The sequence below is a fragment of the Coptis chinensis genome, chromosome 8 (assembly GCF_015680905.1).
Source record: "Coptis chinensis isolate HL-2020 chromosome 8, ASM1568090v1, whole genome shotgun sequence".
Lineage (NCBI taxonomy): Eukaryota > Viridiplantae > Streptophyta > Magnoliopsida > Ranunculales > Ranunculaceae > Coptis > Coptis chinensis.
The window spans coordinates 17,792,765-17,803,117 of NC_141463.1; positions in this window are offsets into that span (position 1 = coordinate 17,792,765).

Sequence of the window (10,353 nt, forward strand, 5' to 3'; positions counted from 1 at the left end):
ATCTTTAACACGCTTTTACGCGGTATCTATTTCTTCAAATAACAAGTCTAAACACTTCATGTGAGACAAGGCCTCCGAAGTTCACGAAAACAAAGGAACCGTGGTGGTGCCGAAGTTACAATCATACTTCTCTCGGCGTAGCTCTAATCTCGACATCCGGATCTCTAGAATCGGGTGGATTAAGCTAAACATACTCAAAAAATCATGACAGTTTGCATTTCCTAGTACACGCTTCACCTGAGCATGAGACCCTTCAACTCTATTGGTCGTTGTACTCCCAAAGTGAATGTGTTGGTCAGTCCAACAACATACGAATCGATCCCTGTGAGGAAACCAAGTCTCTCGCAAATAACAAACAAAATTGGAGTACTTCAACCCTGTAATATTTTTCCAAATCATCCCATCTACTGGAAAATAACCCTCTGTCTTCGATTTGACTACATTGTTCCACGAAACTGGGCCTTCTACAAGTTCTGTAGTTGGAAAAATATCGTAACATTTTGAAAGGACGACGTAGCGATATGCCATCTACATAGATGCTTGTGCGTTAGGAAAAACTCGTCACGGCACTCATCGTATTAAGTCCCCGCCGCATTACGATCACAAGATGGGCTTATGTCACCAAGCAAGCATCTAAAATGATGCAGGCCCACTCATAGTCGACCGTTGTTTCAGATCGGCAAAGACTGACACACGGTGAAAGATTTCCACGCTGAAGTCACCCCAACAAACCGCATTTAAAGGCCACCGATACCGTTAGTTTTGTAGGTAGCGCCTAACATGAAAAACCCGTTGGAAAAGTCCGAGCCAACTTAACACCTTCGGATGGGCCCATAACAATCCCGCTATCTCCTCGGTATTCTCATCCCGCCTCAACTCCTCAAAATAATGTTCTTTTGCTAACAACTCACGCAATCTCCTGAATTGTGTGAGACCGCTCATATCCAATTTTCTCACCTTCTGCCTTTGCGGTGTAGACTTGGGATATACTAGAGATGTTATCATGATACCTATTCTTGATGGAATCCAATATTTGTTTAGGTTTTATTCCACACTTACTCATCATCTCGACAAATACTTTAACTCGAACGGTTAGTCGAGTAGCAAATGCATGTCCTTCAAGGGTCTTCGCCAATGGATGGTTGTGAACACCATTAAGAATGACAATTTTCCAACTATCGACAAAGCGCTTGAAAACACCTTTTAACTTAAATGGACATCCCGATTTCTTGGTTCCCGACCTTCTCTTATTAGCCTTCTCTTCGCCTTCCTTCTTGTGTGACCGATACACACCCGAAAGCACTCGCAAGCCAAATTCAATCTTGCTACTCGGTTTCCTTTGGCACACTCACTTTTCAATGACCACAACAACATTAACTTGTCTTCCTCTAGCGGTTGCCCAATCGATTGCCTCGCTACGTGTATGAAAAGACCTAAACACATAAAACAACAACTATTATTAATACACTAATAAAATTATATTTAGAAAATTAAAAAAAAAAATGAAATCAATGCCTACTAATCATACCTCCTCTTCCGAGTAAAAATTTCTCGTGTGTATCACTTAAAATCGGGTTGACAATCCACATCATTCGAGTTTGCGAAGATCGGTTCCCCGGATAGCGGCAAAGAATTCTACATATAGAAGAATAAAACAAGAGTCTCAAACAATTTGCATTTAGTTTCAAACGACCCACCATGTAGTTTCATCAAGAGTCCAAAACGACCCGCCATGTAGTTCTTCTATAGTGTAATGAAACGACTGCCATGTAGTCTTATAGTGTAATGAAACGACCCAGCCATGTCGCTCTGTAGTGTTGTTAAACTACACCGCCATGTCGTTTTCAGAGTGTTCTCAAACTACAGCCCATGTCGTTTGATAGTGTTCCCAAACGACCCGACCCATGTCGTTTGGGCTCGGGTTTTGCATTCATTCATTTTGCATCCATTCATTCATTCATTCAATCAATCAAGTGTTTTGTATTCATTTTAATCAAGTGTTACCTCATTATTTAGGTTTGCATTTTGTCGTCAACGATTTCTCGGAATTTCATTTGCTCGACTTGTTGCATCTTCAAATTCTTCACCTTGACCTTCAACATTTTGTTCCACTTCTCCACTTTCAACATATCTTCTATTTTCTCCTTCTCTAATTTGTTGTTCTTCTCTAATTTGTTGTTGTACCTCAAACATTACCTCAAATACTTCTTCTTCATCTTCATGTTCTATTTAGAGAAACTTGAGTATTCTATGTAAACCCTAAACTCTAAACTGAGTGAATGAGTATTCTATATATATTTGAAATTTTGATATATTTCAATAATTGAGTGAAATATATTTGTAAACCCCCAAACTAGTTTATTATTTACAATTGAATAAAAAAAAAATGAAAATAACAAGTTTAGATATAAAACAAATTATTATTTTAGATTTGGATAATTTAGTGAAATATGTTTGAAATTAATTTTTTTTTTGTCGGCATTTAAATTTATAAACCCTAAACCCAAACCCCAAACCCCAAACCCCCAAACTAGTTTATGATTCAAAATTTGAAAAAGAAAATAAAAAATAATAAGTTTATAAATAAAACAAATTATTATTTTGAATAATTAAGTAAAATTTGTTAGCACGAAATTTGTAAACAACTCTAAACCCTAAACCCTAAATCTCAACCTAGTTTATGATTCACAATTTTTAAAATAAAATAAAAAATAACAAGTTTAGATATAAAACAAATTATTATTTCAAATAATTAAGTGAAATATGTTGGTACCTAAATTTCTAAACCTTGAACTCAACTCTAAACCCCAAACTAGTTTATGATTCACAATTGAAAAAATAATAATAATAACAAGTTTAGATATAAAACAAATTATTATTTTAGATTTTATAGCATGTTTGATTACATGTTTTAACTTGGTTATAAAGATACTATGTCATAACAGATAAAGAGTGTAGAGTGCATGTAGTTTTATTGATGTAATTGTGTTGTTTCTAACCCAATTTTTTAAATCGGATTTCAATTTTTCTAATTCAATTGAAATCGCTTTGAGTGCATTTGGAATCGCTTTGAGTGCGTGTCCATCGCCGTTGAGTGTACACTCAAACACGCGACCAAGTCGTTTGAGTGTATACTCAAATTACATGTCCAAGTCGCTTGAGTGTATACTCAAAAACTACATGGACAAGTCGTTTGAGAGTGTTACTCACACTAACACACAAACTACGCCGCCATATCGTTTGAGTGTACACTCAAACTACGCGACCATGTAGTTTGAGTGTACACTTAAACTACGCAGCCATGTCGTTTGAGCGTACACTCAAACTACTCGGCCATGTCGTTTGAGTGTATACTCAAACTACATGAACCCGTCGTTTGAGTGTTACTCACTAACACTCAAACTACACGGCCATGTTGTTTGAGTGTACACTCAAACTACGCGACCAAGTCGTTTGAGTGTACACTCAAACGACATGGCCGCAGAGTTTGAGTGTTAGTGTGAGTAACACCGAAACTACGCTGCCATGTCGTTTGAGTATACACTCAAACGACTTTGGATGTAGTTTGAGTGCACACTCAAACGACATGGCCACGTAGTTTGAGTGTACACTCAAACGACATGGACGCCAGAAGTTTGAGTGTAAACTCAAACGACATGGACACGTAGTTTCAGGTGTTAGTGTGAGTAACACTCAAAACGACTTGTCCATATCGTTTAGTATACACTCAACGACTTGGCCATAGTTTTTGAGTGTAACTCAAACTCAAAGTAACACTCAAACGACATGGCCATGTCGTCGAAAGTGTACACTCGCACGACATGGCCATGTCGCTTGAGTGTTACTTTGAGTTTGAGTTACACTCAAACTATGGTTAAGTCGCTTGAGTGTAAACACTCAAACGACATGGGTACACTCAAACGACACCGGTCGCGGTCATTTGAGTGTAAACGTAAACGACTTGACCAAGTCGCTTGAGTGTACACTTAGACGACATGGTCGCGGTCGCTTGGTTTGTAAAATGTAAACGAACGAGGGTTCGTTTTGGCGATACCGGTGAATTGGTTGGCGGGCTTGGGCTTGATGGCAAACTTGTAATATGGCAAATTTGTAAAATTTCTTTTTTTTTGAGGGGTTGCCCAATCCAATTTGATGAGTGCCCAATGGAATCACCTATTGAATCCTCATGTTCCTTGCTTAACTTAGAGAAGTAGTCGCAAGAACTCGATTTGATTCCCCGAACACATGCTTGAAGTCCACCCATTCAAAGTGGAACTTCAAAAGGGCAATAGCGACCACTATGTTGAGGCAAGCATTTCAAGGCGGCTCCTCCGTTCCAAATAGATCCTATCGCCCTTCGAAGTCCGAACATACACAAATCCTTCTCGCCCTATATGGATTGCTCCCTTCATTCCAAACCTCAACTCGCCAAAGAACTCTTGAGTGATAACCGATCTTTTAGTCGAGCTCCTCAGAACGCTAGTTTGACGGCACCAAACTCATCTCGAATAACACCACCATACCCATTAGCGCGTCGGTTTGAGATCACCCCATCCGTGTTGACCAAGAAAACCCCCTGGTTGCGGCTTTGACCATTTGCACCACACGGGGCCGAACTATGTATTGCACTTGATAATCGATCCCGTCTAGAAGTACCTTTGTTTGCATTGTTTCGCACTTCAACCAACATTATTTGTAGATACGCCTTCATCTCTGCCTTGATCTTTGCACATACCGCGCTCGAAGTGCCTCTTACAACGAAATTTCCTTAAGTTCCTCTCTATCCAGATGGCATATATTGTGGCGCAGGTTACCGCTCTAGTTATTTCAGATTCGAAATGGTGCATAACGACAAATCCTGAAGAGGTTGTACCACTCTGTCGATGCTTTCACTTGCGTGTTCAAAACCCAGCCAACCTTTTAACACTAGACCAAACCTCTTTGTATACGGGCAATCGAAAAGAGATGCTTGGAATGCTCCCTAGAAGCATTGCAGAAGCCACATATCGAAAGTGGTGGATTATTTTCTTCTTAACCACCGGTCTTGGGTTGGTAAGCTATTCGAAAATAATCGCCATCCAAGAAACGAAGTGTTTCGTATAACCAACTTACCCCAAACCACCCGATACCATTTAACTCTTGGTCGGAGCTGCTTTTAAGGACATGTACGCTGATTTGACCGTAAATCTACCAGAAGTCGGTGTCCGATGACTGGTCCCGGCCAGTAGCATGTGATTTATATCGGTGCCTTCAATCTTCTTCTTCAAATAAGACTATCGTAGGCTCAAACAATGTGATTCCACCTACCATCGGCAATAAGATCACTAACCAAAGCAGAGTGAGGGACCTCAGAAGCAAAGAAGACCGCTTCATCCCAAAAGATGAACGGAGTGTCATGGCACCATGGGTCATGACATACATATGTTTGCTCGCCTCGCTATCTGGTGCCTAACAAACTTCTGGGCAACTTTGCGGTTCTTTAGGACATTCCTCCGCACCCATGAACAAATCCATTGATCACCATTGTCCAGAAGTGTTGCTTCCGGACATGATGTTCAATTGTCCATTTGACCCATAAAGAGTCCTCATAGCGGGCTATCTTGAACACCAAACCACAAGAAGCTACCTTATTCCACATGCTGGGTCCACAATTCCCAATCCTCCCTGTTTTATCCATTCTAGTGAGGGTGTGACTAGCATGGTGCATCTTCGGTGTCATGTCCGGCCCCCCATAGGAATCTATTACAAAGCTTAGCAATATCTCGCAAAGTTTTTGGGTAAAACAAACGCTCGAGCCCAAGAAAACATGAAGAGAGGATAGGATCGATCAATCAATTGGAGCCTTCCCGCATGAGAGAGCGACTTATTCTTCCAATTAGAAATCTTCTTGGTGACCATTTCCGCCAAGGCCGCATTCATTAAATACCCATTCTTGCCGCAGGAGAGGCAATCCTAGGTAAGTTAATCGTACCAACCGCACTTCCAAAATATCCGCCAGCCTCGTGCCTCGCGGATTACTCATACTTCCAAAGAGGGAGGGGTCGCCTCTTCGCCTACTTAGCTTCGACTGACTAGTGCACGCAGAAAATCATCAATAGTCTTCTTCATCGCCTCACCGCCTTTTCATCCCCTTTACGTAACACCAAGACGCCATTGGCAAAAAACACGATGCGTAATGTCAAGTTTCTTACATTTAGAGTGGTAAGAAATTTCTTTTCGCCATAACATTCGATTCAAAGATTCCACCAAGTACCTCCATGACAAGGACAAACAAGTACGGTGATATAGGATCCCCTTTGTCGGAGGCCCCTACAAACAAAAAGTAACCCTATGGTGTACCATTAACTATAATAGAATAGAATGGTGAGGAATAGCACATCTTTGTCCACTCAATGAACTTCTCATGGAATCTGAATCTCGCCATTACTATCTCAATAGTCCGCCACCGATCAGATCATATGCTTTGGTAATATCAATCTTGATTGAGCATCTTTTAGTCCCGTGTGCCCGGTTATAGCTTCTGATAAGCTCAAGAGCCAACAGGAGGTTATCTTGGATCGACCGCCAGGGATGAAAGCCGATTGTTGTTGCATGGAGATGATGTCGCATATACGGCTTCATTCTCGCGTCGGAGGAGCTTAGATACACACTTATAGATGACATTGCAGCAGGCATAGGGTCTGAATTCTTCTACTCTTGAGGGAGTTGCACATTTAGGGATGAGGCTGATGTGGGTAGAATTGACTCCTCTATTAATTGTCTTCACTGCAAACACCAAAGTAACAGCTTTAACAAACTCCGCCTTCACATGCTGCCAGTTCTTTTTGAAGAAAAATGCATTGAACCTATTAGGCCCTGGGGCCTTATTATCTTCCATCTCAAACAAAGCTAGCTATACTTCCTCGCCCGTAAAAATCCAAAGACATAAGTTCTCCCTGCGTGTGTAGTGAGCACTCTTGGGAAGTGGAGCTCCTCCATACTTGCCGTGATCACATAGAACCGGGGCGTTTGCCCCAACAACCCTTTGTAATAATCTACAAATGCTTCGATACTCCCACCGTCCCTCCCTCCTAAGTCCAAGAGAGTCCCGAATAGCCCATATAAGATTCCCCGCCTTTTCTCTCTTTGAGCCGCCTTGTGGAAATATTCAGTGCATTTATCCCCGCATCCTCATCCAATCACATTTTGTTCTATGTCGGAGGTCCTCCCCTTCCATGATAATAAGTCGACAAAGAGTGGTTCCGCTTCCTTCTCCCCGTATGCTTAACAAATCCATCCATTGATTGCTTTGTTGATCTTTCTCGATGCTCTTGAGCTCTTTTTCTGCCGCTTTTGTCTTCTCGGATAAATCCGAACGTAAGAATTTTGCCCACCCTTTTTAGCTTACTCTTTAGATTCTTCGGTTTTGGGTGAGGACGAACATGGGGCACCCAAACACTCGCTTCATTCCAAAATTTGCCGTAACCGTGCCCCAAAAATCGGGATGCGTAACCCAAAAATTGCCAAACCTGAAAGGGAGACTTACGAGACATTATTCAATAGCGATAATAATGGGTGAGTGGTCAGACATGCCTGGGGCCAAAAAATCAGCAAATGAGAACGAAAAGACGAGCTCTAAGAGCAGCTTTACCAAGCACCTATCTATCTTAGACCACTTCCGCAAAGTTAGTCCAAGTGTAACCCCCCAGAGCTTTAATATCATACGATTCAAATTTTGAACTAGGCAACCAAAAGGCCCCTGCCTCCCCGAAAGCATGCACCGCCCCCTCCAATACGCTCAAAGGAGTACAATACATTGTTAAAGTCCCTCGCAACACACCACTCCCCACGAAGTCCGTGAGTGAATAGAGCAAATATCTCTCCATAATCTCAACACAAGACTTGAGTTGCTAGCATATACCACGCTTAAGAAAAAACGATTGCATAGTAGGTAAATGCTCAACCTTGCCGTGGAATTAGTTTCTCCGCTTTCCATAATTTTCACCAAGGAAATAATGCCCGGATCCCATGATAGCCATACTCGACCACTTGAATTACTAGTATAGTTATGAACAAAGGCCCATGAAGGGCAACAGAGGCTACTGAGAGCCTGGAACTTCTCAATCTTGACTTTTGTTTCCAACATACCAAAAATGCACAATTTATTCTCATTTCTAAATTTATTCATATATCTAGCTTTATTATTGTCATTAAGCCCTCGCACATTCCAAATAGCTATCTTTGTCATTACTATTGTTTGTGTTTCCCTTTCCTACTCGAGCCCTTTTTCTTTCCCTTTCCATTCTTCCGGGCGCTGTCCTGCGCTTGTGACCGTGTTATAACTTGAAGGGGAAGCACAGCTGCAGAGGCTGCTTGATGTGGCTGCTCGTCATTAAAGAGCTCCGTTTCTGGTTCAGAAAGGTCATCATCAATGATTCCTTCTTCCAACACTGTTGCTTCGTAACCCACTTGCTCATCCCGAAATTACAGATCTTCAGCTGTTGCCGGGATTTCCCTGTGGATGATCACTGCAGTACTCTGTACATTATCCTCTGCTGTGTTTTGGAGGATGGCAAATCTACCTCCACTGACATCCAATGGAGCTGCCTCTGGGTTACTGAACCCCGCTGTGCATCCAGTCTCGAGATGGCCTCAACCGACGATCCTCTATGTTGCCCCTCTATTCGACGTTAGCTCCAGCTTAAAGAGTTTAACACTCCAACATTTGGCTCCTCGCCTTTCACTAAGAACTTGGAAACCACCCTCATATGGGACTATTGCCCCGCTATCAATACCACTGTCAAACTCACCTCCTCGTGGAGTGATAGCCACCACTCCTTCTCCCTTTGGCCACCTCTCCATAGTCTCATCGTCTGCTCCCTCGTGGTATCACCTTCATGAGCACCCTCATGCTTAGTAGTATCTCGCATTAGCTTGTGACCGGGTCGCTATGCCGAAGTATTTCGCCTTCCATGCTAGAACATTTCTTCCATGACATTTGTCATCTAAGTGCCCAAACCGATTACATTTTGAACAGAAACCGCCTCCAAGGGTATTCTAGTGGGATTACAACCTCTCGAGTTCCTGCTTTCACTGTTAGTACCTCCTTATACTCGTGATTCACAGGAAATTCAATGCAAAACCTCGCAAATGAAAGCCTTTTCCGATGTGCGGTAGCCGCATCCATAAACACAGGTGTTCCTCCTACTAGACTCGCGAGATAGGACAGCCCATCAAACGTCCACATATCCTTAGGAACATCCATCAACTTGACCTGCACCAGCAATAGGCAACCTTGTTTCTGTAGCTATCCACTTCCACTGTCCAAGGCTTAACAACAAACACTTTCCCAGCTATAAACACTGGTCCTTCTTCCATCACCATTTGCCGGTCTTCAGAGCTAGTGAAGCTCATATAAAACAACTCCTTATCAGTAGTTATTTCAAATGAACCCTTCAATTTCCACTTCTTCTCCAGAAACTCTTTAACCATAAGAAATGGCAGCCTTGAGTCCAGAAAATACCCCACCAAGTATTCATCCCACTGTTGAATACCTTGTTCTAACAACTCTTGAGGGAATTGTGCAACTCCATTTACTAGGACTGGTGTGAAAGCTTTAAATGCTACAGTCGCATCTTGTTGAGTCCCATTTCTATTAAACATGGCACTCCATGAAGTTGGTCGACTTCTAGCTTGTCGGTTCTGGTTTGACGACTGTTGAGGGTTGCTAGATGAAGCCATGCTGACGAGAGCAAGAGAAAAGCGTCCCGAGCTTTTGAAATCCTACTCTGAACTTGCACTGTTCGCAGTGAAGGATTTTACCAGAATAGGGAAGAAACTAAAGTCACTCTCAAGAGAGAAGGGTTTTATCAATAAGGAAGTCAAGGAAATTAGCTATCTTGAGCAAACTCACACTGTAGCTCAGTGGAGGATTTTACCACAAAAGACAGCTAACAAGAAATCTTTCCCGAACTCACACGCTCAAGCAGTGAAGGATTTCACCGGGGTAAGAACAGTCAAAGAGGTCAAGAGAAGAAGGATTCCTTGACGAGAATAATCCTTGGCAAAGAATTTCCTAAAATAGAAGGAAACCTAAAGGTTTAAAGATTAGAACCTGTCTCCCTCTTTGTTTTGTAACTATAAGCGGCAAAAAAAGGGGCACTGGATCACTTAAGCTATTTATGTTATATCACCTCCGGGTTCCGAACTTTTAGTCCCCATTGTTGATTACTCACTTACAGTTGATATGTTCCAAAATTAAATAATACGTGCATATAGTATTTATTCTATATATGACGTATTACGTATAGTATAATATACATATGTTCGATTTAAAATATACACATGCGTATAATGTATGAGAATGTATTTAAA